This window comes from Pteropus alecto, unplaced genomic scaffold (assembly GCF_000325575.1).
Source record: "Pteropus alecto unplaced genomic scaffold, ASM32557v1 scaffold468, whole genome shotgun sequence".
In the NCBI taxonomy this organism is placed as follows: Eukaryota; Metazoa; Chordata; class Mammalia; order Chiroptera; family Pteropodidae; genus Pteropus; species Pteropus alecto.
The window spans coordinates 259,729-269,610 of NW_006441394.1; the positions used below are offsets into that span (position 1 = coordinate 259,729).

The window sequence follows — 9,882 nt, forward strand, 5'->3', positions numbered from 1 at the left end:
GGCTCCTGCAGCCTCATTCATTAGGCCGATGGCAATTTGCTCAAGAAAAAAACCATAATTTAGTTAATCACACCAGTAGGGGATCTGGCCTGGGTGGAGAGGGTGGGGATGGGTACCAACAGCTGAGGGCACAGGTCTAGAAGTGCCTGTCTCTTGAGACCCCCACCCATTCCCTTGGGCTCCATTTAGGAGCAAACAGGGTCTACAGCTTGGATTTCCTCAGCTCCAGCTACAGAAGACTCGAGAGAGAAGCTTGGACTGACTGGGGTTCACTTGTTTCCCTGGGAGGGTCTCTGGTTTTTTTGATGTCTCAGTCTCCCTGTCTGCCATGGGATTTGGGCTGGGGGAGAAAGAGATCTCTGAGCCTTCGGCCAGGCCAGCCTAGCTGGTCTTTGCATCCTAGATCTGCTCAGTCCCCCTCATGGCTTCAGGAGGGCCATCTCTTGGGCTTTGTGGAAGGAGGGGTGGAGGGTGGGCAGAGGGGACAGAGCCCCAAGGGAAGCCCCAAGAGTAGATGTCTTTGGAGCCTCATATGGAATATGTCCACCCAGTCCCATGTCAGAGACCCCCTAGTCCCAGGCTGCACACCTGGAGTGAGAACAGGAAGAAAGGGAGCTGCTGTTACTTGGTCATCTGCGGGGCCACTGCTTCTAACCTCACAGGTTATAGCTTACGCCAGGGGCTCCAAGAGAGGTGGGGTGGCACTGACACGCGGCTCATTTCCCCCCACCACCAGTCCTTGTTCTTCAGGACTGCATTTGCCCAGAGAGTTGGGGCCATCTCTATCTAATTTGAACATTAGTGGCCTGGCTCTTTACTGGGAGCCAGCTTAGGTGGGACTTGAATGCTTTTAGTTGTCTTCTCAGCAGTGCTGGGAGAAGGCACCATTTTATAGATGATGAAACTGAGCCCAGGAAAGTTAAAAGACTTGTCCAGTGCCACACAGGTGACATGTGGCAGAATAGGGACATGAGCCCAGGTCTTGCAGAGGTGATAGAGGAGGTGATAGGGGTGTATGGGGGAGGAGAATCAGATACCCGGCATGCACAGGCACCAACATTCTCAGCCATACATTCATCCATTCATTTGGAGACAAAACCGGCCACTGGTGCACTCACAGTCCCCCACAGCTACACTCTCACTGAACATACCCAAGCTCACATAGGTATGGACACAGGCCGTGATGGTCACTGCATATGCAGATGGCTCATGCACAGATGTGGACAGAGGAGTGCTCACACATTTACACTCCCACACACATTCTCCAACAGAATCACAGAATCACGTGCTTTCACACAGACATTCTTCTAGTAACCCAAGGGACATATTCTGCTGTGGTCACATGGGGACATGACTTATGGACAACTAATGGTCAGGCCATACAAGTACTTAGGTCACCAGCAAAATGCAAGCTCCCACAAAGTGAGAGAAAGGGTTAATTTTGATGAATGTATCAAAGAATTTTTCAATCAGAAAAGGTCATACGAAAGTGATTTAAATTTTCATTTCCGAGGCAAAATTTACATAGGGTCTAGTAAGGGAGCATAATCATCTTTTTAGCCTATTCTTCTGGTTCCTAAAGGATCTGCTCAGATTCACAGGCACAATAATTGCACAATATCTCCTGGGCTCACATGTTTACCCAGGTGTGTGTGTGTGTGTGTGTGTGTGTGTGTGTGTGTGTGTGTGTGTGTGTGTGTTTGCACCCTTGGTGGCTTCAGGATCCTTGAGATGCGAGGAGAGAGAGTAGGAGAAGTTCCAGAGACTCCGGATGTTTGTTCTTCGGCTTCCTGGGCCCTCCAAAGGCAAATAACTTTGGATGCCAGGCTGCCTGCCTGGGCAGGGTGGGTGGGGTGGTAGGTTGTGTGAGGAGCCTGCCCCTGCCTCTGGAGCTCCACTGACAGGGACCCTGAGTAATGATGCAGCATGACCGAGGTCCATGGCCAGCTTCCTGTGGGCTCGTGAGCCCATCACCTCCTCTCTCTGGGGCTCGATTCTCCCATGTGGAAAATGAAGGCAAGGAGGAGGTGAGACTAGATGGGCTTTCCCCTGGAGACTGGAATTGAGAGAACTTCTGTCCTAGGCTGCAGAAGAGAAAACTAAAGTTGGGGAGAGGAAATGGAGATACCAATAGGGTCCAGGGTTTAGGGCAGGGTACAAGGCCCCGGAGCCTGCAGTATCTTTCTACTAATGTCCCCTTCCCTGGGGAAGGGTGGTGTCTCAGTGCCAACCTCTGCGTGGGGGCCCTGCAGCCCAGCCCCTTGCTGATCTGCCCAGAGGAACAGTGCAGGGAAAGTGAACACTGGAGGACAGGACCAGGGGGGCAGAATAGCACAGCAGGGTCAGGGCACTAGAGCGGGCCAGACTAGGGCCAGGCCTGGAAGGACAAGAAGGGAGAAGAGAGGCTATCCCAGTACAGGAGATAGAAATGGAGGAGCCAAGGCCTAGAGAAAGGGGGGACGAAGGGTCGGGGGTGGTAAGGTTGGAGAGTGGGGGACAGCTCAGAGAGGTTTCCAGTCTGGGAGACCTAAAGGATGGGAGCCCAGAGGCAGAGGCATGCTTGAGATGAACCCTGTCCAGAATATTCCTCACTCCAACCCCAAATATAGTGGGCTATTTTTAGGAACCAAAAAATTGCTAGCACATTCCTGCAGGGGCAGGGAGAAGGAGGAAGGCCAGAAAAAAAAGTACCCCACTCCTTCTAGCTCTGACTTTGTCTTCAGTGTCCTCACCTCAGGGTTGGAGAGGCTAACCCTGGCCACTCCTGAGGTCTCCCCAGCCCCTGTCTCCAGGGTCCCTTCTTGGCTGTTGTCTTGTTCTAGTCTCTTTCTCATACTCCGCCTCCCTCTGAGATTTGGGGAACAGCTGGGGTGGCCCAGGCCCTGAAGACAGAGCCAAATACAGGCATGGGACCAAGCAGCGAGGCTGTGGGAGAAGGCATACCAGAGAAGAACAGACAGCAAGAGGGACAGACATGGAGAACCCAGGGAGACTGAGACAAAAACGGAGAGCTTGGGACAGAGTTAGGGTGAGCCAAGCTCACCAAGCCCTTTTCCTAGTGCAAGATTCCCTGGCCTGGCAGCCTAACCCCGCCAATCCCCACCAACTCTATGCCCCCACCCCACCTCACCCCTCCATCCTCGCTTGCACACCCTTGGGGTCAGGGAGCTCGCCCCTCCCTCCTGCCCAGGCTTCCCTTTTGTGGTATGACTGACTCACAGCAAGCTTATATCTGCCTCCTTGTGACTGCCTGCCGTGCCCACACAGGCCCCTGGCCAGGAGTCAAGAACAGTAGAGGCATCAGTTGACCAAGATGCCTGGGACAGCAGAGATGAGAGTGATGCTAGTGATGTGCCTTGGGAGGAGGGCAGTGGCATGGAATAGAATGTGGGCAGTGGGGATGGAGATACTATTGGCTCTGCAATGTGGAGAGGCAGCCGAAGGTGGAGAGAGTACAGAAGGAGCCCTGAGCCTGTCCTGGACCCCTGATCTGAGGTCTGCCTCCCAGGACCATCTTGCCCCTCCCCACATCTAGCTCTTGCCTCCCTCCCTCCCTCCCTCCCTCTGCTCACTCTGGCTATTCCCTTATCTCCTCCTTTCCTGACCACAGCCCCATGCTAGAGACTGAAGGATCCCAGTGAGTCAGTTCCTCGGAGATCTGAGCGTTCACACAATTTCTACCTCCTTTCCCCAACTCCTTTCCCCTTTTCATCCTTTACCCCCAAACCTAACCCTTAAGGGGGTCTGGGACAATCGGGAGGCCATTTTTGGAGGAGGCTGGAGCTAGAGTAGAAGCTGAGACTGGCTTAGAAAGTGTGAGGGACCTAGGAGGAATTGTTTCTGAATACTGGAGTGGATAAGCTCTCAGGAGGGGGACGAGCTCATAAGGGACGTGGACGCTCGTGGGGGTGGCGGGGCGCCAGGACTGGGCTCAGGTGTATTCTACAGTGCACGTGTCTCCAGTGTGGCTCAGAGGCTGGAGACGCGGCCCTGTTGGAGTAACAACTGAAGCTGGAGTCTGCGAAGGGCTGGAGGAGGGAGAAGGTGGGGTGGGGGAGGAGGAAAGGGGAAATAAAGGAGGAAGGAGAGGAAGAGAAAGATAGGGGAGGTGGGGGGGGGTGTTGGCCTTTCCTTTAGGGTTGGGCTCCTGAGCTCCAAGTGACCCTTTCCATGTGCCCTGGTCCCAAATGGCCCCACTGTCCTGCCTCACTCTCTCTTTTCAGCACCCTCCTTTGGGACCTTCCCTGCAGAGGCCCCATCATGTGGTGGGAGTGGAATGGACTTGCTGCCAGAGGATGGGCATTCTCACCTGAGCAAGGCCCCTCCTCTCGGATCCTTAGCCTCCTCTCTTATAAAATGGGATGGTCAAACAAGCACCTCCTAGGGTTTGTAGGAGGATTAGAGACAGTGCAGTCCCTGGGCCTCAAAATGTGGTCTCAGGGCCAGCAGGAGCATCATTTAAAAATGTTTCAGAAATGCAAATTTTTGGCCTCATCCAAGACCTACTGTATCAGAAACTCTGGGGATGGGGCCTGGCAATCTGCATGTTAATAAACCCTCCAGGGGATTCACAGTCAAGTTTGAGAACTACTGGAGACACTTCTAGCACATAGTAGGTGCTTGAGAAAGGTAATTCCCTTGAGAAGGGAATTCCCTTTCCCAAGGGCGTTCCCTTTCCCAAAGTCTGATGACCTACACAAGCAGGGCACTGACATTCGATCTCGTCCAACTGTGGCCTGGGTCTCTCTCCCTCCAGTTCCTTCAGATCCAGTCTTCCAAGGATCTCCAAGCCTCTCTCCTCTATTCTCCTGCCCATGGTCCAGTTCAGCCTTGTCGAGGGGAGGTCCAGAGCTATAAGATCTGAGCACTCCTGAGCAGCTTTTCTCTGAGTATGTAAGGCACCATTTCTGTTAGCAGTGGCTCCTTGGGTAGGTGGCAGGTGTGGGTGGTGGGAGGAGAGAAGGAAGGGCTGCTTCTCCCACTTCCTTTTAGAGTCTCCTGACTCTATCAGGCTAGGCATGCTGTGAGGGCTATTAGAGTCACAGTGTAAGCTTGGGGTACTGGGTCTCAGGCTGAGGTCCAAGGCCCAGCCAAAGGGGCCTGGGTCCCTATTTTGGCCTGGGTCCCCAGGAGGCTTCCTTTGGTGAAATTCTGCAGTCACCCTAATGGAGCATCTGGCTGCCAGGCACGTGCTGGGCACAGAGACACATTTGCTGCTTTGCCCTTGAAGTTCTGGTTCTATGGGAAGATAAGAGACTGTATACATCACTCACCAGAATGAGCGGCAGGAAGCCAAAGAGTATAGTTGGCATCTGCCTTGGCACCCTTGATTTCTCCCATCGGGGCCACCTTTCTGAGTTTCCCCATTCTATGGGTACTCATTTTGGGTCAGATACTTTCTCCCCAAGTTCTCAAGGTGAATACTTAGAGGTTTAGGGAAGGGGTGGGCAGGAGAGACAGGAATGCGTGGGGCAGACAGGAATAAAATGGCAGAAGCTGTGGGAGAGGAGAGACTTTTGGAGGTGAGACAAGAGAGTAACCTGTGAAAGAGGTGGACGTTGAGTGAAGAAGAGGAGAGAGATCCACTCAGAGAGATTGGAGAGACAAAGCCTGAGAGAGAGACATAGCCCCAGAGGGAAGGAAAGAGGAATAGAGAGGGAGAGGGGTTCCAAGGCCCTGGAGGATCTCGAAGGACCCCCATCCATTTAGAGAAGAGGATACCAAAGCCTGGAGAAAGAGGAGGGCCCCCCGCCAGGCCACATAGGGGATCTAACATAAGCAGAGCTGGAAGAATCAGTATGTATGTCCTGTCCCAGTAACGCAACTTGAGTCTTCGGAGGTACTGGACCATTGGGTTTGATGTTATTACCATGAGGGGCACTGTAAGGCTTCCCTCCAGAGAGGGAGGGAGGGACTCTAAGTTCCAGGCAAGGGAGAGAGCAATAGGTGGGGTTTTGGAGGTGGGAAAAGACATAGAAACTCATGGAGACAAGACAGGAGAGCAGGTTGTGACAGTGACACTGACCCTCAAGAAGGACATTAGTCCCTATCCTGGTGGCACCAGAAGGAATAAGGCCACGGTCTCTGGCTTTGTACAATCCTAGGCATTAAGGAGTTAGAAATAATCTAGTTTGGACCCTCTCCCCTGCACAAATGAGTACAGAAATCTTGATCCAGTCCCAGTGCTGGCTCCTGACCCCTCTGGAACAGAACAAGCTCCCCTTTCTTGGTACCTGGGTTGAAAGACTAGTGCTTGGAGAATGGCACTGTCTATGGCCGAGAGATCCTACCTTCAACCACAGAGCTATAGGTAGTGAGTCGGGGAAAGCAGGAAGGTTCTATCCATCCATCCATCCACTCATCCATCCTTCCAACCATCCACATAGCCATCCACCCATCTTCACTGAATTAAAACACAAAACCATAGAATTATATGTTGTAACACTGGAAGGACCCATTTTTACTGAGGAAACCGAAGCTCAGAGAGGAAAGGGGACTGCTGAGGCCACACAGAGCTTCTGTAGTCCATCTGGGACAGAACTAGAAATTGCTGCTATTTTCTACACACCATAAATTCTCCCCTGGGGTCTGGGAAATTGGTTGTTATGCTGACATTTATGCTGATGTTTGTTAAAAAAAGCTTTGAGGACAGGAAATGTGACCTCCTTCACTCCACCCTGAGCCTGGACTCTGTGTGTGTACGTGTGTATGTGTGTGTACATGCCTAGGTGTATATTTGTGTGTACATTGTATATATGGTTGCATTTTTATTGGTGTGTGTGCATGTTTACGTAAGGGTGTGTACATATATGTTGGGCAGTGGTGCGTGCATAGCGATATGTGTGTGACATGTGTAGATGTGCATGAGAGTGGGTGTAGCTCTATCTGAACTTTCCCTTTCCTCTTCTTTTTAAGTTTCCTGGGGCTCTAGCTTTTGACCGGAGCCTCGTTAGTTCCCCACCTGTGCCTCCCATCTGGGAATATCCCCACTTGTCATTCTCAGCTGCTCCTCACTGATTCTCTCCTCCCTTCACTGGGGCAGCCATTCTGCTCTCTGAGCGCCTACCTCATGGGCTTTGGAATTTGAATGATTTCCTTCCTGAGTTGATGCAGTGGAGGCGAGGTTGCTTTGAGATCTGGGAAAGTTCAGGGAGAAGGTGGCATTTGAGAAAGCCTTAAAGAGCATTTTGAGGGCCAGGTATGAAGTGGTCCTTCCCAGCCGCAATTCGTGCACACAGCACCCCCACCCCTGGGGTGGGCAGGGCAGGGCCAGGAAGTGAATGGACAGACGTATGCTACACAGAGAGCCCTGGGCTTCACTGGCCATATCTGCATCCAGCCCACTCTGACTAAGGATGCGAAGCCCCCTCCCTGCTGCTGCTCCAACTCTTCCCAAATTTCCTGTCCCATTCGCCCCTCATTGCTATTATCCTGCCCTTAGCCTGAAGAGTCACAGAAAACTGACCAATCGAAACAAAGGCCAGAGAGGCACTCACCAATTCCAGTAAAGGACAGGTCAAGACATCCCCCAATCCAAGTAAAGGACAGGTTGAAGAGCCCACCAATCGGAACAAAGGACAGACTATTCTCTCTAAGCCACCTGGGGAGGGAACTGGCGATCGGTAGGGTGCAGAGCAGGAACCAGACTGGGCCTGGAGATCCAGAGGCTTGGGTTCCAGACCTGGCTCTGCCCTGCCTGGCTGGCTGACCACAGATGGGGTATTGCATCTCTTTGAGCCTCCGTTTCCTCATCTGTCAAATGAAGAAACTTAGCTGTCCCAAGCCTGCGGCTTTGAAAAATTTCTCGCCCTACATCAGGGCTCACTCCATCACCTTGGCCCTTCTTCTCCAGTTTCCACAGCACACACATATCAAACTCCACTGCGGGGCAGGGCCACTCTGCACTCAGCTTGTCTACCCGCCCTGTCTCCAACTAGGAGCAGACTAAACCAGCACCACCTTCCAGGGCCCTGCCTTGGGAGCCTTAGTCTTAGAAGCCTGGGTTGGCAGACTTTATTTCAGGGTTATATGAGCCATCAGCTTTTCCTCCCCTCTTTAATCTACAGAATTGACCTCAAAAGACCTATGTGTATATGATACCAGCAGGTGTTTCTGAGCCCTGGCCCTGTGAATCCGTAAGGAAATAGCTGCACTCGTGTGAGTCTGTGTGTGTACTGGGAGGGTGTCTGAAGCCATGCTGGGGTGTTTCCACAAGGGCGTGAAGCCCTGTGGCTGTGCGGCTGGGTGTGTGTGATGCTGAGGGTGTGTGCACTGTGAAGAGGAGCGCCTAAGGACAATTGATCCAATTTGGGGGTGGTATTGTTTTGAAGCCTCAGCTTCTGTTGTCCAAGGGCAGAGTCCTATCTCTGAGATCAAAATGTGTCTTCATCCTTGAGCATTGGGAAGGATCAAAGGGAGGCTGGGGGTTGGGGAAAGCAATGCCAAGTGAGCACACACTAGGAGAAAGCTCACTGCCCCCGACTCCTGGAAACACAGGACTGGAAAGGAGTGGGGTAGAGAGGAAACTGAAGCGAAGAAGATGCAAGGGTGAAATCTGGAGCTGGTCTGGACTCCAATGCAGGTCTCCTTCTCTGTAGCCTCTCTGAAAAATGTGCATTTAGCCCATTCTTGCATACTTTCAGGGATGGGGAGCTCCCTTCTTACCTCTCTCCTGGTGGCCTCTGCCTATGTAGCGTGGCTTTGCCTGGAAGAAGGTCCTTCATTCCACCAGGCCAAGGGCAGCCTTCTGTGAAACCTTATGGGTCTCCAGGCTATTGCTGGGGCCACAGGTCCAGTCCCCCTGCTTAGGAGAGCCTGAGAGATTGAAGTTTAAGACCGAGACCCCTGCTTTAGGCTAGGCTCCCCCGGGTTCTCCAGTCTTAGTCACAGGCAGGACTTAGTTTCCAATTCCCTCCTTACTCTTGAGTCTCATCTTGTCCTCACCTGGGACACAATACCCTAGGGATGGTCTGATCAGCCTATAAGCAGGGGAACTGTCGTCTTCTCTATTCAGGTTAACATATCTTAATTAATACGGATTGCAGTTTTAGCATTTTAATTTGTTATCAGCCAAACTTACACTATGGGCTTATGATGAGCTTGTGGCCCTCTAAGACCCTCAATCTCATATCACTTTCACATGGATGGGAGCCAAGCCATGTCTCCTTCATCCTATAGATAATCACTTTGCTTTTTGAACGTAGACCCAGCCATCCACAGGGAAGACATCAGAAAGAACTTCTAAGGGCTAGCAGGCTAGCAGGGAGAGCGTGGCTGAGTGGACGGTATGAGTCATGGTCCTGCCTTGGCCTTGGATCCCCTGTTCCATTACCTTTCTCTTTGATCACTGTGGCTCTGGCCAAGCTAATAGAGCAAGAAGCAGGGACCATTCTTGTTCTTGTTCCGGCTCTCCAAGGACGACACGAGGCCTCTTCCTGGGATGGAAGGCTGTGAGGCAGTCAAGGCTGACTTCTCCTTCCCCTCCCATCTTGCCAGGGGCTGGCTCAGCTGTGTTCCTCCCACCTTGTGGGGTCGTGCCCCCCTTGGACTCATGCTACTCCTAACCTAGCCCCTCACTAGGCTGAAAAATGAGACTGGAGGAGACCGCCTCCCTAATGGGGAAAGTGAGTAGGACCCAGATTCAGCAGATATTTAGCTGTGCACCTACTCTCTGTGAGTAATCTGGGAGGCACTTTTAGGGTTCAGTTTTATTTATCTTCATATCAGCCTGTATCTATAGCTATAGTTGCCCCCAATTTATGGGTAGAAGACTGTGACTCAGTGACCTGACCAAGGCATGTACTGCTAATAAATAGTGGATCCAGGATTCAAATTTGGGGTATTTTTTGGTTTGCTTACTTTGCTTTGTTTTAATGTGGAAGC

The 9,882-nt window shown here is 52.0% G+C and overlaps 1 protein-coding gene across 1 annotated transcript in view; it reads left to right on the plus strand.

Annotated features, from left to right (window-relative positions):
• PDE2A (phosphodiesterase 2A) overlaps positions 1-9,882 on the plus strand; it is a 61,248-nt gene that overhangs the window by 20,097 nt on the left and 31,269 nt on the right. The gene's annotated exons all lie outside the window — the stretch shown is intronic.